This window comes from Heterocephalus glaber, unplaced genomic scaffold (genome assembly GCF_053883595.1).
Source record: "Heterocephalus glaber isolate CG9 unplaced genomic scaffold, H.glaber_assembly_v1.0 deba00001538, whole genome shotgun sequence".
Taxonomy (NCBI): Eukaryota; Metazoa; Chordata; class Mammalia; order Rodentia; family Bathyergidae; genus Heterocephalus; species Heterocephalus glaber.
Genome location: NW_028258333.1, coordinates 39,148,255 through 39,173,982, shown reverse-complemented (window position 1 = coordinate 39,173,982; position 25,728 = coordinate 39,148,255). Strand labels below are relative to the sequence as shown.

Sequence of the window (25,728 nt, the reverse complement as noted above, 5' to 3'; positions counted from 1 at the left end):
CCTTTTGTTTTGTTTTGAGTTCTTTGAGGTCCTTATATAATCTGGATCTTAACCCTTTATCAGATTTATAGTTTGTAAATATTTTCTCCCAATATGTTATTTGTGCATTCTCTTCATTGTTTTCTTTGTTGTACAGAAATTTTTAATTTAATCTTAATTCCTTGTTTTTACTTTTGTTGCCCATGCTTTAGGGGTCTTATCCAAATAATCTTGCCAATTCCAATGTCATGAAATATTTCCCAATAACTTTTTTTGAAATATAGTACATTCTTATTATCTATAGTCATCTTACTGTGCAACTGAACATGAGAACTTATTTCTGTTATCTAACTATAACTTAGCACCTACTGACCAAGCTTTCCCCAGTCCTCCCTCTTCCTAGCCTCTGGTAACCATCATTCTAGGGTTCTGGTGCCCTAAGGTATGGTATTATTAATCCTAATAACTTACAAATATGCTCTCTGAAATCTGCCTCCCCTCCTACATAAATACTCAACAATTCTAGTTGAGCACAAAGATGAGGAGGGTCAGTACTTATTGTTTCAAATTTTAGATAAGAAAATTTAATTTAATGAGTAAAGGGATTAATTACCTATGCAAAGACATTAACTCCTTTGAATCAATCAAGTGACTCAACAAAACTAAATAAACTCAATGAACATGTAGCCATGTCACAAAATAAAAATTAGCAAGCACAAGAGAAGAAAAGGACAAATCTCTTCATCTTCAAGGGCTTTTGCAAACTTGGTGTCTCTTCAGATTTAGCTGTCCACTCAAATGTTGAGGAACCTAGAGTGAGAGTAAGCCTGTGTTAGTCCATTTGTGGTGCTATAAAAAAATACAACAGGTGAAATTTATTTATCATGGCTCCAGAGGTTGGGAAGTCCAAGATCAAGTTGCCAGCAGATTGGTGTCTGGTGAGGGCTACTCTCTACTTCCAAGATTGTGCCCTGTTTCTGCATGCTCTAGAGAAGAGGTGCACACATCCTCACATTGCACAGGTGGAAGGACAAGAAAGATGAATGCTGCCCAAAGCCTCTTTCTGTAAGGACCTTAATCCCATTCGAGAGGAAGAGGCCTCCATGGTTAAATCACCTCGTGCAGGTCCCACCTTTTAATATTATATGGCTCATTAACTTTCAAACCTGACTTTCGGATGGAACACATTCAAACCATAGCAGGGCCTTTACAGAACAATGGACATTTGCCAACTCGGCCAATTCATGTAACAGAGAGAAATTGTGTATAGGCTGAGTCTGACACATTCAGGCAGCTGTGAAATCAGGCCTGCATACCTTAATAACTCACAACAGAGCTCTTGGTCAGTAAGCCCATAAAAAGATAAAAGTTGTATGTTTTATAATATACAACAGTAGGGACAAATCCTGACAATGCAAAGCAAAGAACATGCAGAATAGGTCAAATTTATAACTTACAACATTATAGAATTGTCTTTCTTTTCTCTTTTTTTTCTTCTTTCTTTCCTTCCTTCTTTCCTTTCTTCATTCTTCTTTCCTTTCTTTCCCTTAAGGAAAATTAAGTCTTAACTTCATCACTGTATTCCAGAAAAGGTCAGACCATCTTTGTGTAAAACTAGCAACTGGCAACATGGAGGAGACATATTTCAGAACCTTTCAGTATACAAATGTCAAATCAAATTAGGTTCAGACTTTCCACTTCGTTGAACCATAATTCGATGAGAGTTTTATTATGCAAATGCACTGAAAAGCACAGGTCACCAAAAGCCCTACATACAACAATGGCAGCCATGTTGTACCACTAAGAAAACACTACATCTTGAGGGTAGGAACTGGAGCTGATATAAAGTTCTAATACTTCTAGTACATTGATCTTGCTACTATAGTGATATCTTCACAGAACACACAATAAATGATACTCAGAAGTGATATTGTTCTGTGCCAAGTTAACCAGAATGAAATGTATTCTGAGCTTAACTATAAAACATTAGTCTCCTAAATACATCTTTGGTTTATACTTTGTTTATGATCTCCTTAGTTGTCTGTAAACTAAGGGTACTTTTATGTTTGCTTCTTTTTTATACATATCACCATATGTATAATCTTTCAAGATTAACTACCAGTCTCATTGAAAATAGCTCATTAAAAATAGCTGCCTTCTTATATGACCAAATCCATAATCCTTCAAGATTAACTAATTTCATTACACATGATTCAATGTACTCTTCACATTTACCAGAATATCTAGGATAAGTTGAGTTATTAAAGATTTTCTTGTTCTCACACACAAATGACTTCAGAGATTAATGCCTAAATACCCTTATAAAATCAGGAAATAAGCTGAGCAATTTCCCAGAAGCTTAGAGACAAAACTCAAAACCTCTAGCTACCTATGAAATAAACTCATTAACTTTTAAAAAACCTCATTAAATTCATGGAATTGCAATAGAGTCCACTAATATTCTGTAAACATGACATTTACTCCAATCTCTTCTTTTGGTAAATACTGTTCAAGTAATGCCTTCATGACAAAAGGGCTTAAAAATTAATTTCCAGCAAATATTAAAAGATACCACTTGGAATACATAACTTTAACTCCAAAACATTTCATTTTCCTGTTAGACTGACATCAATTTAAGGGCTCATAAGCTTATTTCAGTCAATATAAATCTTCCTTTCAAGTTATGAGGAAAAACAAAGTCGAAATCTGCCAGTTTCTTTTGGCAACCCTGATCTAAATAAAACAATGTCAAGGATGTTGTGAGGACCACAGCAGACTCAGGAAATTTCTGAGTGGAGGAGACTCAGATGTCATCTAGTGTCACCATCTCTCTGGTTGCATGGACACCTCTCTAACGATCCTCAGTGGAGGACCATCCAGACTGTGTTGAAGAACCCTGGTAATGACACACTCACGTGCCACTCATGCCACTACTGGGCTTTTGGGAGGTCTTGCATTTGTCCGTGCTGTTTCAGATCCAGAAAAGCATCTTTGCATTCTATGTATGACATTTCCAGGGACATGGCAAAGTCTACTCCCAGCCTATGGTACTACGTGTTTGTCCACTCCTATGTATTTACTCTGGACTAAAGGTCCTTTCCCTTATCTTTTCTCATTTTCTGAAACCCAGGCTCAGTAAGGCAATACTAGCACTAACTTCAGGCTCAGCTTGCTTTGATGACTACTTAGACACAATTTTCCCATACACCCTTAGTACACTCACAGAAACAGGTTTTTTTAAAATTTGATCTCTGCCTCCACATAGCCATGAAATTATAGGCAAGCACTACTTCTTCTGCCAACTTTTTCCACAGCTTGCCCTGACCAGCTCTCCTTCTAAGAAGCCCAGATCAGACCATGGAGAGCTGATACTCACACATGCCTGAAACTTCTGTTCATATGTCTGCACTATGCATTGTCAGATCAAACAGAACAATTAGTATGTGGTTATAACAAAGCAGATCCAAGTTTACTAAGAAGACAGCCCTTGGGGTTTCTGTGGACAAGTGACATTACAGCAGAGTCTATCCAACATCTCAAACCCACAGCTCAAGAAGAAGAAAGGACAAGCCAGCACCCAAGGCAGCACTGACCCTCCTGTTCAAAGCAAACACTTGTTCCAATCCATCTTACCCAGTCTACTTTAGAATTTCCCCTTAAGTATTTTCTTTGTCCTGTATTTTCACCTCTCTTGGGTGATCACACTTGGCCCTTTTCCTGCTTAGGCCCTGTACAGAACCGCCAGCCAGATGTGCCAATCTTACATTCTAAGTGTATTTGAAATAGCTAAGTTAGGCAAGAGGAAATGAGCAAAGGGCATTGTATGGAGAAAGGGTGGCAATAGTAATGGGCTGGGGGCAAAGCACTCACTTTCAAGTATCCAGGAAACAAATAACTTTTACATTTCTAGAGCAGAGGGTAAAAAGAAATGATGGAGTATGAGGTGGTGAGGTCCACTGAGGCCAGATCAGAGAGTCTGTGCCTGCCTTGTGGAAGAGCTTGGACTCTGTGCTTTAAGCTGTAGAGAACCAAGAAACTTTCAACCTACTACAGAACATATAAGTAAAAGTAATTGTACACACTGATCTTTTGAATATACTTTTGAAGTTCCTATGGTTTGAGTGATATTTTGGGGGCATAGTTTTAGATATGCATTTGTAAGTTACAGACTACTTAAATAAAAGGATGATGTATATATGTGTGGGTGTATGTGCCAAAGAAATTCCAAGATTTATGACAGATCTATGAAAGATTTCCAAATTCTCAGAATCTCATATTTCTTCCCTTTCTGTCTCTCCTTATCTTACAAGAGAAGAAAAATAGGAGAACAATGGTAAAAGTATATACAAAGTTTTTTTAAAAGAGAGGTGAAAAAAGAAGATTTAAAAAAAGAGAAGATAGGAGAAATCATGTTTTTCTTAGCTTATGAAATAGTTTGTTGATAACCTATTACTGTTTAATTATACTTCTCATTTTCATATTCTAGCAGGTAATGTCTTATCCTCTAATTATATTATTTCAATATATTTCACTTTACCCAAGGAGATTTTAAACATAGTGAATGCAGAAGTTATATTCAAAAGATCATTGTGGACAATTACTTTCATTTATGTTCTGAGGTGGGTTGAAAAGGTCTATCTATAACCATAGGTCTATCTACAAATGTAACCTTACAGACATAATTGAAGATCTTCAGGTGAGATCATGCATTATCCATTATGGTGAGCATTAATCCAATGCCAAGTGCCTTAAAAGAGAAGGAAACAAGACACACAGAGTAGATGTGAAGACAGAGGCAGAGCTTAGTGTCTATAACCCAAGGAACAGTAACAATTGCCTGCAACCATCAGAAGTTAGGAGAGGTGCACAGAGTGAATTATCCCTCACAGATTGAATTTCCAACCTCATGCCTCATAATGGCAATGTCCCAAGGATAAAAACCCCTGCAAAATGTTGGCTAACATCTCATTTTTCTTGGATTTTGTCTTTTAAATATTGATTGATCACAAGTTCTCTAGTGCCTTAAAATTTTTTTCATTCTACTTTTTCTAAATCTTTAACCCTTGTTGGGAACATCAGTCTGCTGCAAGCATTTGACCTGAGTTTGAGAAACTTCAGATCAACAACAGTGGTGATGCTCAGGAGTGTGACTAAGTCAATGCTCTGCCCCTGTGGCCCCAAAACTAACTCAATCACTCTATCTATGTATTAGCACAAGCAAGTATCTGGGTAAAACTGGCTGCACTTAAGGACTTCATTTCTTCCCACCACAAGCTCATATTTATTAAAAATATTTTTCCCATTTCCCCCTTTTAAGATGGTTGAGAACTAGTGAGAATCTCAGAAGTCTGAGGTCATGTGTTTTTACCTGGCCATGATCTTTAGCTGTGTAGTGCCTTCTAAATGAGCCCTACAATGGGCCTCATAAGAACAAAAATGAAATATACCTTGGAGTACCCAGGAAAATGGAATAAAAGGTAGAAAGAAGACCAAATAGCTTATGGCAGTTTCTTTTTTTTCTAGTACATTTTTCCAGTACATGAAGTTTATATTCATCTTAGGAAGTAGATGCATGTACATAACACAGCCTGATTCTTTTGCAATCCCCTTTCCCTACCCATCCACTTCTCTGTCACTCCTCTGAATCCCCTTTCCCAGTTTTCATTCTTATTGTTACTATTATTATTATTAATAGTAATAGTAGTAGTAGTAGCAGCGGTAATAGTTTGTGTGTATGACAATACAATTTAGGTCCTACAAAGGGTTTTCTTTTTGTATTAAATTCTTTTATTGGTACATTGTAGGCATACAACACAATTACATTTCTAATTGGGAATTGTACCTTTATATAATGCATCTTGGTTCTTATTTTTTCCCCATTCCTAGCCCTCCCTTCACGCCCTCCACCCTTCCCTATTTACAAAGACTTTATTTCCATTTTTTCCATTTCTCAGCATTTTTTCCTTTCCCTTCTTTCCTTGCCCCTGCCCCTCCCACTACCCCGAGCCCTTTAGACCTTTTCTTCCTATTTTACATTATCGATTATTCATTCTAATCATTGGTACATTTTAGGTATACAATATAATGACATTCATCATTGGAAATTTGCACCTTTACATAGTCTCTCTTGGTTCTTATTTTTCACCCTTCCCAGCCCTCCCTTCAACCCCTCCAGCCCTCCTTATTTACAAAAATTTTGTTCCTATTTTTCCATTTTCTCATATTAATCCCATTCTCTTCTATCCTTTCCGCTAGCCCTCCCACTTCCTTGCCCTTTGCCCCTTTTCTTCCTATTTCACATTACCTATTATACATTTAGTCCTTACTTATACTTTCGGTTTCTCACACCAGAGAAAGTATTTGGTATTTACACATGTGTGTCCTATTTATTTCACTTAAGCGTATTGCCTCAATGTGCATCCACTTAGCTCTAAATGTCTCTAATTTCTCATTTTTTATGGCTGAGTAGTACTCCATTTTATAAAAAAAAAACCCACATTTTCTTTATCCAGTCTCCAGTTGATGGGCATTTGGGCTGTTTCCAAGTTTTAGCTATTACAAACTGCTCTGCTATGAACATGGGTGCACATATATCACTGTGCTATGATTCTTTGAATTCTTTGGGGAAGATCCCCAGCAGTGGAATAGCAGGGTCAAATGGGATTTCCAGTCCTGGTCCTTTGAGATATCTCCATACTGATTTCCACAGTGCTTGCATCAGTCTACACTCCCACCAGCAGTGGAGCAGGGTTCCTCTTTCCCCACAGCCCCACCAGCATTTGTTATTGGTTGATTTCATGATAGCAGCCATTCTTTCTGGAGTGAAGTGGAATCTCAGTGTTGTTTTCATTTGCATCTCTCGAATGACCAGTGATGTTGAACATTTTTTCATGTATTTATTTGCTATTTCTACTTCTTTGTCTGAGAAATGTCTGTTCATTTCAGATTCCCATTTTAGGATTGGGTCTTTAACTTTGGGAGGTCTGATCTTTTTAAGTTCTTTATAGATTCGAGATAGTAGACCTTTGTCTGAGGACGAGCAGGTGAAGATTTTTTCCCACATTGTGGGTTGTCTCTTCACACTGCTGGTGGTTTCTCTTGCTGTGCAGAAGCCTTTTAATAAGAAGAGATCCCATTTGTTGATTGTTTGTGCTAGTCCATGGGCAACTGAGGTTTTGTTCATAAAATCTTTTCCTACATCGATGTCTTCAAGGGTTCTACCTAACCTCTGTTCCAACTGGTTCAGAGTTTCTATTTTAATATTTAGATCTTTAATCCTTTTTGATTTTAGTTTAGTGCATGGTGAGAGATATAGGTCTAGTTTTAATCTTTGGCAAGTTGAAACCCAGTTTTTCAAGCACCATTTATTAAAGAGGCTATCTTTCCTCCAGTGAGGGTGTTTGGCTCCTTTATCAAAGATGAGATGGCAGAGGGTGTCTGGCATTGTTTCTGCATCTCCTAATCTGTTCCACTGGTCCTCAGGTCTGTTTCTTTGCCAGTACCATGCTGTTTTTATCACAGTAGCATTGTAGTAGAGTTGCAGGTTGGGGATTGTGATACCCCCTGCGAAGTCTCTGTTACCTAGAATTGCTTTTGCTATTCCAGGTCTCTTCTTGATCCAAATGAATTTTTGGATTGTTTTCTCAGGGTCCATGAAGTATGCTGCTGGGATCTCAACTGGAATTGCATTAAATCTATATAGCAGTTTTGGAAGTATGGCCATTTTCACTCTATTAATCCTTCCTACCCAGGAGCAGGGGATGTCTGTCCATTTTCTGATATCATCTTCAATCTCTCTTTTCAGAGTGCCATAGTTTTCAGAGAAGATGTCTTTGATTTCTTTCATTTGGATGATTCCTAGGTATTTCAGTTTTTTGGATGCTATTGTGAAAGGAATTATTTGCCCTATTTCTGTCTCAGTGAGTCTGTCATTAGCATAGAGGAAAGCTATTGATTTTTGTGTGTTGGCCTTGTAACCAGCTACTTGACTGAATTTGGTTATTAAGCCTGGAAGACTTTTGGTGGGGTTCTTGGGGTCTTCTATATAGAGTATCATGTCATCTGCAAATAATGACAATTTGACTTCTTCATTTCCTATCTTTATTCCTTTTATTTCTTTCTCTTGTCTACTTGCTGTGGCTAATGTTTCCAGAACTATATTGAACAAGAGTGGTGATAGTAGACATCTTTGTCTTCTTCCTGATTTTAGTGTGAAGGATTTCAGTTCTTGACCATTTAGTATGATATTGGCTGTTGGTTTTTCATAGATGGCTTCTATCAGTTTGAGGTAGAGACCATCTATTCCAATTTTTTGTAGGGTTTTTATCATAAATGCATGTTGGATTTTGTCAAATGCTTTTTCTGCGTCTATGGAGATAATCATATGGTTTTTGTCCTTGGCTCTATTGATATAGTGTATTACATTGATTGATTTGCATATATTGAACCATCCCTGCATCCCTGGGATGAATCCTACTTGATCAGGGTGTATGATCTTCTTGATGATCTTCTGCATTCTGTTTGCCAGTATCTTATTAAGGATTTTTGCATCTATGTTCATTAGTGAGATTGGCCTATAGTTCTCTTTTTCAGTTGGGTCTTTCTCTGCTTTGGGGATCAAGGTGATGCTTGCTTCTAGGAATGAATTTGGGAGTATTGCTTCCCTTTCAATTTCCTTGAAGAGTTTAAACAGTAGTGGCAGCAGTTCCTCTCTAAATGTCTTGTAGACTTCAGCAGTGAAGCCATCAGGGCCCGGGCTTTTCTTAGGTGATAAGTTTTTAATTACATTTTCAATTTGATTGGTTGATATTGGGTTGTTCAGAATTTTTAGGTCTTCTTCGTTCAACTTTGGTAATTCGTATGTATCTAGGAATCTGTCCATTTCTTCTGTGTTATCCATCTTATTGGTGTATAGGTTCTGGAAGTAGGTATTGATGATCCTCTGGATTTCTGCTGGGTCTGTTGTAATTTCGCCCTTTTCATTCCTAATTGCATGGATTTGGGCCTTTTCTTTCCTTTTTCTGACAAGGTTGACTAAAGGTTTATCAATTTTGTTGATGCTTTCGAAGAACCAACTCTTGGCTTCATTGATTTTTTGTATTGTTCTCTTAGCCTACTTTGCATTGATTTCTCCTCTGATCTTTATAATTTCTTCCCTTGTATGAGCTTTGGGATTGTCCTGCTCTTCTTTTTCTAGAAGTTTGAGGTTCAGCCTCAGGTTGTTTAATTGGGCTCATTCTGTTTTCCTAATATGCGTATTCACTGCTATGAATTTCCCTCATAAGACTGCTTTCATTGTGTCCCATAGATTCTTGTATGTTGTATTGTCATTGGCCTTTAATGAAAGGAACTGTCTGATTTCTTCTTTAATTTCCTCTGTGAGCCATTGGTTATTCAGAAGTGTGTTGTTCAATTTTCATGTGTTTATGAAGTTTTTTGAGTTTCTTTGCTATGGATCTCCAATTTCACCGCACTATGGTCCAATAATATACAGGGGATAACTTCAATTCCTTTGCACTTACTTAAACATGTTCTATGTGTGAGTATGTGGTCTATTTTGGAGAATGACCCATGTGTAGCTGAGAAGAATGTGTATTCTGATTTTGTGGGGTGGAAGACTCTGTAAACATCTGTTAAGTTCATTTGTTCAAGAGTTCGATTGAGTTCTAGTATTTCATTCCTTATTTTTAGTCTAGTTGATCTATCTATTTGTGACAGTGAGGTGTTGAGGTCCCCCACTACAATTGTATTAGTACCTATATGACTTTTCATGTCCGTTAGTATTTGTTTTATATAGTTGGGTGCACTATTGTTTGGTGCATAGATATTTAAGATTGTCATCTCTTCCTCTTGGATTCTTCCCTTTACAAGGATGTAGTGTCTTTCTTCATCACTCTTAATCAGTGTTGGTTTGAAATCTACTTGATCTGCCAAGAGGATAGCTACTCCTGCTTTTTTTCAGGTTCCTGTCACATGCAGTATTGTTTTCCCCCCTTTAACTTTCAGTCTATGAGTTTCCTTTTGAATTAAGTGTGTTTCTTGTGTGCAGCATATTGTTGGATTTTGCTTCTTGACCCATTCTGCCAGTCTATGTCTTTTGATTGGTGAATTGAGACCATTAACATTGATGCTTATAACTGAAATGTATTGACTTGTCATTGCCATGACTTTTTCTTTTTGTTGTGTTTTCCCCCTTTACATTTAATTTCTTGTCATGCCAGATGGGTTCACTCTGCTTTGCTTCCTGGGGTTGTAATCCTCAATGTCTGTTCCTAGGAAATTGTGTAAAATTCTTTGGAGTGCTGGTTTGGTATTCACAAAGTTCCTAAGGTGCTCTTTGTCATGAAAGTATCTTATTTCTCCATCCATTTTGAAAGATAGTTTTGCAGGGTACATCAATCTGGGTTGGAGGCTGTTTTCTTTTAGGGCTTGGGATATGTCACTCCAAGCTCTTCTTGCCTTGATGGTTTATGTTGAGAAGTCTGCTGTGATTCTGATGGGCTTTCCTTTGTATGTGATTTGTTTCTTTTCTCTGACTGCTTGGAGAACTTTGTTCTTCTGTTGTATTTCTGGAATCTTAACAATTATATGCCTGTGTGTAGATTTTTTTTGATCAAGGCCATTTGGAGTCCTATATGACTCACTTATCTGTATGTCAAGCTCTTTTCCCCTGCTTGGGAAGTTTTCTGCCATTATTTCTGTGAAGAGATTTTTTATGTCATCTGCACTCTCTCCTGTTTCTTCATTGAGCCCAATCAGTCTTATGGCATTCTTTTTTGCATCATCTAGCAGCTGCTGCATTGATTCCTCATGATCCCTTATAATTTTGAAGCAATTTTTCTTTTCCTGGTCACTAACTGCAATCTTATCTTCTATATCTGAAATTCTGTCCTCACATTGGCTCATTCTGCTGTGTAGACTTTCAGTGGAGTTTTTCATGTCCTGGAAATCTATTTGCATCTGTTTTATGGATTCCATTTGTTTCTTATGTTGGGATTCCATCATGTTCCTGAGCTCCTCTCTAGATTTATTAATCATGTCTTGCACTAGGGGCACAATTTCTCCTGTTATCTGAGAAATTATTTCTGATTTCATTTTTTCCAGATCCCCTTTTGTTGCCAGTTCAGTGGGTCCAGGTGGTTGAGTATCAGAGTGTCCCATCTCATTTCCCTTTGGAGTTGCTGTAGGTGATCTGGAAGTCTGGTTTTGAGACTTATTTATGTGTTTTCTCATTTCTTCTGGGGCAGGGGGCTGTTAGCGCCTGCACGTATTACCTCCTCTGAGCTGGGTGAGGTGAGATAGGGGCCACGAGCAGCGGTAGGGATGGTGACCCAAAAGCCCTTTCCTGTGGGCTGGGAGCAGCCGGAGGGATGGTGGCCGGGAAACCCCTTCCTCTGGACCAGGAGCAGTGGGCTGGTGTCTCAGAAGCCCCTACCTCTGGGCCAGGAACAGTGTGACTCAGTACCTTGGTCTGGTGGCCTGGTGTCCTCTGTGTCTTTGTAGTGTGGAATCAGGTGGCTGCCTGTCTGCAACGGGGTGATTCCGTGTCTTCCGCGTGACTCTTGACCTCAGTAGGGCGTGCACAGACCTGCCTGTCTGCAGCGTGCTGTTTCGGCATGTGTTCTGTGCGACTGGGGACCTAGGTAGGGTGGTGCATAGGACCTTTATCATCCATGGTATTCACTTCTATTTTCTCTTCTCAGCAGCATCCATTATTGATAATTGATTTATTCATTCTCTTATTTTGATTTATTTTATTTCCAAAGGATCTTTATTTTTTATAACATGAATTGAAGGACCCTAGTTATCAAAAGAGACTCCATATTACTGCTGAAAGACCCACCTGCCAGCTCTTTAGATGAACTTAAAAGGAGGAAGCTTAGAAACCTCCTCCCCTTAGAAAGTCTTTTAGAAACAACAATTAATCAACTATTGTTTTACAAATGTTCTAAGAGCAGGACGTTCTGCTTCTGTACCTTTTGCTTGCTTTACTAGTTCTATCCCATAGAGGGGCCTAGAAACTGCTGGCCTCAAAGGTGTGTAAAACATGTTTGTCTCCCCCCAGTCCGGGCTCGAGTCTGATGCTCGGCTTGGGTCCCGGGCGGTAATAAACTCCTGTGTGGATTTAATATCGGTCTCTGGTTGGTTCTCTCTCGCTGAGTGTAACATGCATAATAAAGGAAAAGTAAATTGAAAGTAAGAAATGCCAGTTAAGTGAAATGGGATAGAAAAATACAGTGGAGTCAGAAGTGAATTTAGATCACGAAGGGAATATCATAAAGTATACTAATGTGGTTGGGAGTGGGCTACAGCTTGGGCCTAAATCTTTTAACGGCCAACTAGAAAGGGAAAGCTTGTCTTCCTTACAAGTTTACAGAATCCATTAGGTAAAATCTAAACAGTTAAATAGGTGAAACACAATTGTTTCTGGTACTGAACTAAAAAAAATTCTCCTTGTGTCCTCAATATAGAGGGCACTATGAAATGTGATAAAAGGCACCTTGGATACCATCCTTAAATCTAATTATTGAGGAATTGGATGCTTCACTTGTGATGTAGTTTCCTTTTGAATTCTTCTCATTCTCTAATTTGTATGAGGAACCCCACATCTGTGCTTATTGAGCCCTCGTTTTGAGATAAGTTGGGCCTTAGCAAGTGGGTCACTTTTTTTCCATCCTTTTGCTCCCCTGTGCTTCCTTTTATAAGTCTGGGAGCCACTACAATTTCTTTTAGTGGTTCCTACTCCCTAGTCATTTGGTATTCCTCGTTGATCCTTATAGGATGTATTAGCTCCCTATTGTGCTGTAACAAATTAGACCAAACTTAGAGGCTGGAAGCAATGCAAATTTATTATCTTAAAATTCTGGAGGTTGGGAGTCCCAAGTGGTTTTCACTGGGTTAAAATCAGTTTTCAGAAAGGACTTGGAGGCTGTAGGGGAGAAGCAGCCCCCTTAACCTGTGCTACCTTCTAGAGCCACTTGTGTTCATGGCTCGGTCTTCTTCCAGACATCATGTTACTGTGACCTCTGCTGCCACCATCACAGCTCTTTATCTTCCCTGCCTCCCTCTTTTACTTATAAGAAGCCTTGTGATTATACTGGGCCACCTGGATAATGCAAGATGATTTCCCTATCTCAAGACTCTTAATTTAAACCAGGTGTGGTGATGCACACCTGCCTGTAATCCCAACACTCAGGAGGATGAGGCAGGAGGATTATCATGAGTTCCAGGGCAGCCTGGGCAACATAATGAGTTCAAGGGCAGACTGAACTGCATAGTGAGACCTTGTTTCAAAACAATTCCCAAACCAAACCACCCTTAATTTAGTCCCACGTGTAAAGTTTCTTTTACCATGTAATATAACACATTCACAGATTCCTGAGATTGGGATGTGGATATCTTGGGGCTGAAGGAACATTACTTTGCTTACTAGGCATTATTCTGAGAACCAGAGGGCTGGGCTGTGTGTTGTGCTGTATACTATATGAGCTCACTTGGTAAGTGTATCAGGTAGGGTCCAGGCAACAAATGTGGGCCATGCCATATGGTTCAGTACAGGGAACTGAATATGGGCACCAGTGATATAGGGGAGGCATGAGCTGGAAACAGGGAAAGTGAGAATACTCAGACACTGCAAGAGAAGGCAGTGTTGCCAGAACTCAGGCGCCAGGGTCACCAGGCTGAAAGCATGGAGGAGGTGTTGTCTGGCAGATACTCAGGTCATGAAAAGTGAACAGATACTGTGGGAGATACAGAAAAAAATGGGGAGATACCCTGGCTTCTCCCTCTTTCTCATTGTGCATCTGTCACCAGTGTCTCCAAATTTTGCCTACACTTATCAGAAGCTAATAGATAAAAGAATATGAAGGGTATAGCTGACAGACCCCTGGAAAATGCCACCTGAGAGGAGAATGACAGGGAATTGATGTGAGAACAAACTGGTAAATGTCCTACACACCTCTGTGGTGAGAGAGTGCATATGAAAAAGAGGAGCCAGAGATCTGGTACTTGGTTCTTTAAATCTTTTACACTGGCTGTCATCATAGGGAAGAAAAAGAAACTGCATGCATATATTGGGGAAGAATGTTCTGGAAGTATCCATTGTAGGATTTCCCCAATGAATGGATCTGAAAAGATCAGCCACTTTGAAAAGGCAAATGTTTTCTCTTTATGGAACTGAATGGACAGTAGTTCCCTCTGCTCTTTCATCTTACTTCCTCCACCTTTTTCTCTTCTAATTGCTTCTATCTCTTCCCTTCATTTTCTTCCCTCTCCTTTTTCTTTCCTTTGCCTTCCTTTCCTTTTTATTCCCTCCTTTTTCCTCTTCCATTTTCCCCTCACTCTTTCTCATTCATTTGTTGCATTCACTTATTAAAATGCAGATTTTATCAGTCTACAGATACATTCTTAAAAGTAGTAGTTCTGTATGACTCTTATTGTTCACCTTGTCTATGTTTTCATTTTTTTTTTTTTTGTACAGGGGATTGAACTCAGGACCTTGCACTTGCGAGGCAGGTACAGTGCCATTGAGCTAAATCCCCAGCCTTATGTTTTCATTTTTTACTTGTAGTTCTCAGGACCAGGGACTTCAGAATTATTTCATTAGCATGTTTTTGTTTACATGTCTATCTTAAGAAGTATTTAAAAAACCCTTTGTAGGGGGAGAACCCAACAAAAAGAAAAAGTCATGGCAATGACAAGTCAATACGTTTCAGTTATAACCATCAACGTTAATGGTCTCAATTCACCAATCAAAAGAAATAGACTGGCAGAATGGGTCAAGAAGCAAAATCCAACAATATGCTGCACACAAGAAACACACTTAATTCAAAAGGAAACTCATAGACTGAAAGTTAAAGGGGGGAAAACAATACTGCATGTGACAGGAACCTGAAAAAAAGCAGGAGTAGCTATCCTCTTGGCAGATCAAGTAGATTTCAAACCAACACTGATTAAGAGTGATGAAGAAAGACACTACATCCTTGTAAAGGGAAGAATCCAAGAGGAAGAGATGACAATCTTAAATATCTATGCACCAAACAATAGTGCACCCAACTATATAAAACAAATACTAACGGACATGAAAAGTCATATAGGCACTAATACAATTGTAGTGGGGGACCTCAACACCCCACTGTCACAAATAGATAGATCAACTAAACTAAAAATAAGGAATGAAATACTAGAACTCAATCGAACTCTTGAACAAATGAACTTAACAGATGTTTACAGAGTCTTCCACCCCACAAAATCAGAATACACATTCTTCTCAGCTGCACATGGGTCATTCTCCAAAATAGACCACATACTCACACATAGAACATGTTTAAGTAAGTGCAAAGGAATTGAAGTTATCCCCTGTATATTATTGGACCATAGTGCGGTGAAATTGGAGATCCATAGCAAAAGAAACTCAAAAAACTTCATAAACACATGAAAATTGAACAACACACTTCTGAATAACCAATGGCTCACAGAGGAAATTAAAGAAGAAATCAGACAGTTCCTTTCATTAAAGGCCAATGACAATACAACATACAAGAATCTATGGGACACAATGAAAGCAGCCTTATGAGGGAAATTCATAGCAGTGAATACGCATATTAGGAAAACAGAATGAGCCCAATTAAACAACCTGAGGCTGAACCTCAAACTTCTAGAAAAAGAAGAGCAGGACAATCCCAAAGCTCATACAAGGGAAGAAATTATAAAGATCAGAGGAGAAATCAATGCAAAGTAGGCTAAGAGAACAATACAAAAAATCAATGAAGCCAAGAGTTGGTTCTTCGAAAGCATCAACAAAATTGATAAACCTTTAGTCAACCTTGTCAGAAAAAGGAAAGAAAAGGCCCAAATCCATGCAATTAGGAATGAAAAGGGCGAAATTACAACAGACCCAGCAGAAATCCAGAGGATCATCAATACCTACTTCCAGAACCTATACACCAATAAGATGGATAACACAGAAGAAATGGACAGATTCCTAGATACATATGAATTACCAAAGTTGAACGAAGAAGACCTAAAAATTCTGAACAACCCAATATCAACCAATCAAATTGAAAATGTAATTAAAAACTTATCACCTAAGAAAAGCCTGGGCCCTGATGGCTTCACTGCTGAAGTCTACAAGACATTTAGAGAGGAACTGCTGCCACTACTGTTTAAACTCTTCAAGGAAATTGAAAGGGAAGCAATACTCCCAAATTCATTCCTAGAAGCAAGCATCACCTTGATCCCCAAAGCAGAGAAAGACCCAACTGAAAAAGAGAACTATAGGCCAATCTCACTAATGAACATAGATGCAAAAATCCTTAATAAGATACTGGCAAACAGAATGCAGAAGATCATCAAGAAGATCATACACCCTGATCAAGTAGGATTCATCCCAGGGATGCAGGGATGGTTCAATATATGCAAATCAATCAATGTAATACACTATATCAATAGAGCCAAGGACAAAAACCATATGATTATCTCCATAGACGCAGAAAAAGCATTTGACAAAATCCAACATGCATTTATGATAAAAACCCTACAAAAAATTGGAATAGATGGTCTCTACCTCAAACTGATAGAAGCCATCTATGAAAAACCAACAGCCAATATCATACTAAATGGTCAAGAACTGAAATCCTTCACACTAAAATCAGGAAGAAGACAAAGATGTCTACTATCACCACTCTTGTTCAATATAGTTCTGGAAACATTAGCCACAGCAAGTAGACAAGAGAAAGAAATAAAAGGAATAAAGATAGGAAATGAAGAAGTCAAATTGTCATTATTTGCAGATGACATGATACTCTATATAGAAGACCCCAAGAACTCCACCAAAAGTCTTCCAGGCTTAATAACCAAATTCAGTCAAGTAGCTGGTTACAAGGCCAACACACAAAAATCAATAGCTTTCCTCTATGCTAATGACAGACTCACTGAGACAGAAATAGGGCAAATAATTCCTTTCACAATAGCATCCAAAAAACTGAAATACCTAGGAATCATCCAAATGAAAGAAATCAAAGACATCTTCTCTGAAAACTATGGCACTCTGAAAAGAGAGATTGAAGATGATATCAGAAAATGGACAGACATCCCCTGCTCCTGGGTAGGAAGGATTAATAGAGTAAAAATGGCCATACTTCCAAAACTGCTATATAGATTTAATGCAATTCCAGTTGAGATCCCAGCAGCATACTTCATGGACCCTGAGAAAACAATCCAAAAATTCATTTGGAGCAAGAAGAGACCCGGAATAGCAAAAGCAGTTCCAGGTAACAGAGACTTCGCAGGGGGTATCACAATCCCCAACCTGCAACTCTACTACAATGCTACTGTGATAAAAACAGCATGGTACTGGCAAAGAAACAGACCTGAGGACCAGTGGAACAGATTAGGAGATGCAGAAACAATGCCAGACACCCTCTGCCATCTCATCTTTGATAAAGGAGCCAAACACCCTCACTGGAGGAAAGATAGCCTCTTTAATAAATGGTGCTTGAAAAACTGGGTTTCAACTTGCCAAAGATTAAAACTAGACCTATATCTCTCACCATGCACTAAACTAAAATCAAAAAGGATTAAAGATCTAAATATTAAAATAGAAACTCTGAACCAGTTGGAACAGAGGTTAGGTAGAACCCTTGAAGACATCGATGTAGGAAAAGATTTTATGAACAAAACCTCAGTTGCCCATGGACTAGCACAAACAATCAACAAATGGGATCTCTTCTTATTAAAAGGCTTCTGCACAGCAAGAGAAACCACCAGCAGTGTGAAGAGACAACCCACAATGTGGGAAAAAATCTTCACCTGCTCGTCCTCAGACAAAGGTCTACTATCTCGAATCTATAAAGAACTTAAAAAGATCAGACCTCCCAAAGTTAAAGACCCAATCCTAAAATGGGAATCTGAAATGAACAGACATTTCTCAGACAAAGAAGTAGAAATAGCAAATAAATACATGAAAAAATGTTCAACATCACTGGTCATTCGAGAGATGCAAATGAAAACAACACTGAGATTCCACTTCACTCCAGAAAGAATGGCTGCTATCATGAAATCAACCAATAACAAATGCTGGTGGGGCTGTGGGGAAAGAGGAACCCTGCTCCACTGCTGGTGGGAGTGTAGACTGATGCAAGCACTGTGGAAATCAGTATGGAGATATCTCAAAGGACCAGGACTGGAAATCCCATTTGACCCTGCTATTCCACTGCTGGGGATCTTCCCCAAAGAATTCAAAGAATCATAGCACAGTGATATATGTGCACCCATGTTCATAGCAGAGCAGTTTGTAATAGCTAAAACTTGGAAACAGCCCAAATGCCCATCAACTGGAGACTGGATAAAGAAAATGTGGGTTTTTTTTTTTATAAAATGGAGTACTACTCAGCCATAAAAAATGAGAAATTAGAGACATTTAGAGCTAAGTGGATGCACATTGAGGCAATACCCTTAAGTGAAATAAATACGACACACATGTCTAAATACCGAATAGTTTCTCTGGTGTGAGAAACTGAAAGTATAAGTAAGGACTAAATGTATAATAGGTAATGTGAAATAGGAAGAAAAGGGGCAAAGGGGAAGGAAGTAGGAGGGCTAGCGGAAAGGATAGAAGGGAATGGGATTAATATGAGAAAATGGAAAAATAGGAACCAAATCTTTGTAAATAGGGAGGACTGGAGGGGTTGAAGGGAGGGCTGGGAAGGGTGAAAAATAAGAACCAAGAGAGACTATGTAAAGGTGCAAATTTCCAATGATGAATGTCATTATATTGTATACCTAAAATGTACCAATGATTAGAATGAATAGTCAATAATGTAAAATAGGAAGAAAAGGTCCAAAGGGCTCGGGGTAGTGGGAGGGGCAGGGGCAAGGAAAGAAGGGAAAGGAAAAAATGCTGAGAAATGGAAAAAATGGAAATAAAGTCTTTGTAAATAGGGAAGGGTGGAGGGCGTGAAGGGAGGGCTAGGAATGGGGAAAAAGTAAGAACGAAGATGCATTATGTAAAGGTACAATTCCCAATGAGAAATGTAATTGTGTTGTATGCCTACAATGTACTAATAAAAGAATTTAATACAAAAAAAAAAAGGTCCAATGCAGTCAGAAGTAAATTTGTGAGCAGTAGAATGGACTTATTTCTGGTTAGATAAGTGTATCAGTTGGATGGAGGAAGAAAGAGTTTTCCATCATATTGTATGATGGAGACACACAAAATCTCCATTATATTTCTGGGTAAAACTACAAACATAATTGCTGGTGAAACATGACTAAAAGCCATTGGAGAACTGGAGACAATAGAGAAACTTCATGTTGAAGATGAAACTAACAAGTAGACATATATCCTCACATGTTGTCCCTGTCATTGACTATGCTTCCAGCCAAATTTTCTCATTTCTTTCCAAGAAAAGAAGACACATATACTTCGGGTCATGTTCAACACTGCACATAAAGTAGATCTGGGATGTTCTTTGGACTCTTCCATATCATTTCTCTTCTTAAAAATAAAATGTTGCAGGCTGGCTGTAGAACTAGGCGAAAATAGCTAAGACTCAAGCAGCTCCTGTTCACAATGATTATTTGAAGATTTATAATATACTAGATATAATTGCTACTAAATTAACACTAAAGGCTTCAGGTAACTGATCTGCAGACCAAAAATATCCTGACAGCAGGGAACATAATTGCTTATTTATACAAATGGTCTGTGCCCTCAGGCATTCTGTGTAAATAGATCATTATAGCCATTTCCAAGACGTTATAATCCATTAGATAAATTAGACATGCTTTACTAGTCCTAATGATACAATCCCAGGACAAAATATCTCCAGAAACATTTATCCATTCATCCCTCCCGACAGGCTTGGCTTTATGTGAGGGCATTCAGCCGAGAAAGCTACCAAATGCTTCTATTTTGAGAAAAGGCAAGTGCTGAATCTCAAGGTTCAAAGAGTTGGTACCTTCTTTGTGTTGCTGAGCAATAGATGATTCCACAGAACCAACCCCTATATTTAAGTCAATAAATTATGACCTTTTTAATAACTACCAAATCACATTTTTTTGTTTGTTCATCATTTATAACTGATGATTTTCTTCTGAATGCCCAGAGTAGGTCTCATGTTTCCTTCTTGGTACTATAACTACTGATTGCCTAAAAATAATTCCAGGCCTTCTCTTGCCCTTCACCGGCTCTTGCCAGGATTGTTCTGGTAGTCTTTTATTAGTCTCCTTGGCTCTGGTCTCTTCCCCAGCTCATTTAGTACTTAGCAACAGATGAATTTCCTTTCAGCAAAACTAGAAAGTATACTTTGTTTTGCCACATATGTAAACACATACTTTTTCATTCAATTATTGGAATAATTGGAAAAAGCAAAATCATTTCTCTGATCAAAACTGTTCCATCTGACTTCATTGCTTATATCCAAGGTGACTTTGAGTTTCAGTCTGTCCCAATTTATATCCATTATTCTGGCATAATCTTAAAACACCTCTTTTCATTTTCAAAAGTGTCCCAGGTTTGGACAATAATGTTCAAATATAAAGTAAAGCAGCTGACACTTGTTAGCTTAAAGGTCACTCCTATGCTGAACTGTAGCTTCTCTAACAATTCTGTTAACCACAATCCCAGGATTCCAGAAAATCTGAAGGGCCAGCTAACCACCATGCCACACTCTGTGCTAAAAATTTATGGAATGAAGAACATTGCCCTTCAAAATCATGGAGCCCGGAGGCTAGAAGACAGCTCCCATTTCGTCAGCTCCACCATTTTGCTGATGAAGAAAATGAGCTGATGATGGTGCATTGGTGACACAGGCATCGGTGTCTGCTAACTCTTGACCCAGGGCATTCTTCATGCAGCAAAGACTATGCATAAACAGGAGGATATGAATGTAGGAGAGACTTTTTCTCGTGTTAGGAATGAATTTTGCATTGAGCTGTTTGCATTCCTCCATACCTAGCAGCTGTGGCAATTTTTAAGAGGATTTTTCAGGGTGGGGGGTGCAATCTGTTCTTGTGGAGCACTCAAGTTAAATGACTCAGAGAGAAATCACACTCACAACTTCTATTTTATTAGCACCACCTGTGCACTAAAGAAAGGAACCTTCCGTGAATTTTAAATAAAAAGAAACTGGGTCCTCACATCCAACTGCCCAAATAAGTTTATAAATGGATCTCTAGCTTCTTCCATGCACTGTTTTCTTCTAGTCCACAGGCTCTGAGTAGGAGCTTGGCTCTCTGTTCTCTTTCTCTCCCTCCCTCCCTCTCCCTCTCTCTTCCCTCTCCCTCTCCCTTCCCCTCCTCTTTTCCCCCTTCCTACTAGCTTCTTTCTACCACAAACAGGAAAGACAGGGACCAAGCTTTTCTGTCATTGCTGAGCCATGCAGGCTGGAAAAGCGATAACAAACAATAAGTCACCTTAGCTAAGTTATTGTAGTGTATTTCCTCTTCCTGATTGGATAGTCGCAGTAAAGCAGCTTCAGTGACATTTAAGAAAGAATTAAAAGTATGAAGTAGATGTGTTGGTTAGTTTGTTGGGTCAAACTGGATGGACTCTAGTCCCCAGGCCCTCAATATAGCACTAATCTAAGTGTTGCTGTGAAGGTGTTTAGTAAAGGTGATGAAAGTCCATAGTCTGTTGCTTTTAAGTAAAAGAGATGATGCAAGGTAATCTAGGCCTAATTCAATCTGTTCAAAAGCCTTCAGAGCAGATCTGGGACTTCATTGAGTGACATTCAATTTCCAACCTGTCCTGCCTCCTGCCTTGAACTCTACAGAGTTCAGACTTATCATATAAACTAAACCTTTGCCTTAAATCTCTTACTATATAATTCCATTACTTTAGCTATATCCTAATGCAGTGTGGATAGAAGAAACTTGGGTTTTCTCCCCATTTGTTGTGTAATTATATAGTAGGAAAGAAACAGATCATTTTCTAGTTGACACATATTTCAGGCCTGGCAAGTACACACCAATAGAAATAGTCTCCTCACTGGAGTTCATTCCACTCCCCCTTTTTACCTAAGCCCCTGATCAAAAGATTTGCCCATCACACCTGGATGTGCTTAAAACATCATGAAGGATGGCTCTCCCCAGACCAGTTAGTCTCAATCCTGGCTTCACTTTAAATCTTTTGGGAAGTTTTAACAATACTGAAACCTGACCCTACACCATGTAATACAAACTAGAATTCTGGGGATGAAATCTAGGCATAATCTTTTATAAGCTCCCAGGTTATAAATATGAGCCAAGATTGGAAGACACTGCATTCAACTGACCATTTGTAACTGACATCGGCTAAAATCATCCTGCCCTAAATAATACAGGGAGAATTATCTGAAACCTCATTCACAATTTGTGGAAATTTCCAGGTCCCCCCTAAAATTTCTCCAAATTTTCAAGGGCAGTTGTAGCCTGAAGGTCAGATTGCCAGACTTAGCAATAAACAAGACAGGCAGAATGTAGGACATTTAGAGCATCCTGACAAAGTCAACACATGTTTCAGGACAAAATCATGAAAGACAAAGGCATTTTTCTGTGTATATAGAATGCCTGTTTAGCCTCTGGCCATGGACACCCTCAATCCAAGCTCTTTCTCTTATTGAATTGGTTTGATCTCTTTACAGTTCTACATATTCTGTCAGGGTCCTACATACCTGAAGTTAGGTGTATATCATTCATATCCTATGTCTGCAAAGATAATGCAAGGCTGTTATAAGTGAAGTTGACTTTGCCAACAGTCTGAAGAAGAAGGGGAAGTTAATGTTTTAGCAACATAAACAACTGAACAGTGACTATGAAGAATCTTCACTACAGTGGTTGCCACTTCCCCATATTGTTTAGTCTTTTCCACTTCTATCCTCTCTTCTCTCTTTCCTCTTCCCTAAACTCAAATTCCCATTCTTTTCTGATGCAGAATGGTTTATTAACCTCTGTATTTTCCTTCTCACCTTTTCCCTGAAATTTCTTACCAAGATATGCTGGCCCCAAACAGAGCCCCTTCATTATAAGTGACTCTCCTGCCACCTAGAAAGACACTTATTTTTCACTCAGGTCTATGATTATGTTTGTATTTCCTATGTCAACAAACACTAATTTGGGGGCCCTCTGAGTCTAAGAAACTCTGTTGTACTTCTAATTTTCATTAAGGGGGAGCTATTTCTGTTTTATAATCAATACAGTCACCTTAAGTGAACCGAGTTAGAGAAACTCAATTTCCTAAAACTGCATTATTAGGACTTGGTACCTGGTGCGTACAACACTGTAAGTCAGCCTTTTCCCAACATATGCTAATCATTATAATTACCTGAGCCTGTTAAAAGTGCAATTTCCTATTTTCAGCCCAGACTTAGAAAATTACAATCTTGAAGGAGATTATTTTTATAATTAACCAAGTTTAGAAAACACTGGTCTAAGCTCTTGAAGGTCCCATTAAACCTAAGTAAAGACATTTCCAAATGGAGGTATTAGCATAAACCGGTTTAGTCAAGGAGTCACAGAGTAGAAATCCCCTGTGGGAGTTCACCTAAAGCCTCCAACTCTAATTCTCACCTGTTCAATCTGTAGGCCAGAATGACTTCCGAAGTTTCTTCCAACTCTAGCGTTCCATGAGTATACTACTTTGACCCATAGAGCCTTAAAAAAAGCCTTCCAGACTACAACCTTGAGGACTAGTCAGGGTTGACCATGAAGATAAGAGAAAAATTTTAAGAGACCAATAAGTGAAAAACAAAGTAAAGTCTTGTTGGAGATGATATTTTCAACTGGGGGCAGTCCAGTGAGAACACAAAACAATAGGCAATTGGAGAAAGGAGCAGCGACCAAGAAGACAAGTGAGGACTTCAATGACATTGGATCACCACATTTTGGGACAATCTTGCCCAGGACTACCTTTGTTGTTGTTTCATACAAAAAGGCATGACCAGATAGTCTCAATGTCCCTGAGTAGTGGGCCATCCTACTCCACTAAGAATTGTAGCATGAATGTTAAAAGTAGGAGTGGTTGATCTCACTGAAGTACAGTGGCAGAAAGTGTTTCCTTAACTAGAAAACCACAATTTTCTCCTCAACACACACTGAACTCATAAAAGCAGTTCACTCTGTTCAGTGGTGTAAAAATTAGAAAATGACCTGTAGGCATTTTTTCAGATGCACTGTGGAAAGAAGTATGTCACGTTAAAGATTAGGGATCTATGAAGGGCACAGAGAACCAAAAGGAAGTTTATTCATCCTTTAAAAAATAGCTGTCCATCACCCCAAGCAGAGGTCTCCCTTAGCTACTCCATTAGTTACAAATGATTTCACATCTTTGTTCAGTTTTGAATTCAGATATGAAAGCTTCAAATCACTACTACAAAACAGAAAGATAAATGATATAATGCTCATTTATATACCTTGTTCAAATAAAACACCAGAAGAAAGTCTAGAATACTGATAAATATTCCAAAACAATGAGCATAACTGCTCCAAAGATATGTAACCAAAGGATTAAACCACTTAAAATGATTAAGTAAAGCAAGATTTTTATCATGGTAATTTCACATGAAATTTTACAAAATACCATATGAGCATGATACTTTAGAAGGAGAATAATAATGTATTGAGAGTACTCTTCATAAAGAGTTTTCTAAAGGTGAAGAAAGAAAAAATGGAAAAGAAAAAGAGAACCATCTGGGCTCTTTTGTGAGGTTATTGGTCACCCAATGTAGAACCCTAGACCTGGCACAGATTACATCTTAGGACCCACATCTCTAGAGGCTTGTGAGAGCAGCCAGAATACAAAGTGAAGTTAGGAGAGAGCCATGAGCCAGACAGTCCAATCTGTGATTCTGTGCCCATGGGCAAAGATCTTGGTTTGGGACCCTGTTTCCTTATTTACAGAGGGTGTAACACCAACTTCACCATACAGGCAAAGAATGGAAATCTGGTATGAGAAGCTCAACACATTTAATCAGAGCCTAATTAATAGTAGGTACTAATATGACCTGAAATTTCCATAGCGTTTTATTACAGCTACTATTTATTAAAGGCCTTCTGGATGAATGCACATTATAAATGATCAGACATAAGGTATTTAGGAGAAATTATATGTCTCTGACAATGTTATCAGGCCTGATATGCTAATAAAAACCAACTCACAGGTATCAGAATTCTGCAAACTGAGAAGACTGACATATTTTGATGATAGCAAAGTGAGAAGAAAGAATAGCAAAAAACAGAATAGGCCAAGGAGGGCTGCCCAGAAAACAGAAAGTCAGAATGAAGGCCATGCATCTTTAAGAGGAAGGATCAGCAAAACTGAGGCAATAAGATATTGAACACAAAATGTGACTCTAAAAAAGTCTATGTAAATAGGGAAGGGTGGAGGGGTTGAAGGGAGGGCAGGGGAATGGGAAAAAAATAAGAACCAAGATAGATTACATAAAGGTGCAAATTTCCAATGATGAATGTCATATTGTATACCTAAAATGTACCAATAAAATTAATTTTCAAAAAACCTCAAATCAGATAACGTCACTGCAATATTTAAAAACCCTTCCAAAAAAACCAAAACAAATATGCTTAGAAGTCTGCTTTTCTAAGGGCACTGGCTCCAGAGCCTAGCTGTTGAGATTTGAATCTCAGTTCCACAACTTACTAGCTGTTATTTAACTACACCTGTTATTTAACAGGTGCTTTGCCTCAGTGAACCTTGGAGAGAATGCTAGAATGTGTCTCAGGGGATGATTGTAAGGGTTACACATACTTAGCTCC

The 25,728-nt window shown here is 38.6% G+C and overlaps 1 long non-coding RNA gene across 1 annotated transcript; it reads right to left on the bottom strand.

Moving 5' to 3' along the window:
* Positions 1–665: 665 nt before the first annotated feature.
* Positions 666–23,615, bottom strand: LOC110350065 (uncharacterized). The gene is made up of 3 exons (XR_002396367.2): positions 23,527–23,615; positions 1,437–1,525; positions 666–789 (listed from the first exon to the last, which is right to left on the bottom strand). It is a non-coding gene; the product is annotated as an uncharacterized LOC110350065 (long non-coding RNA).
* Between the last annotated feature and the right edge of the window lie 2,113 nt (positions 23,616–25,728).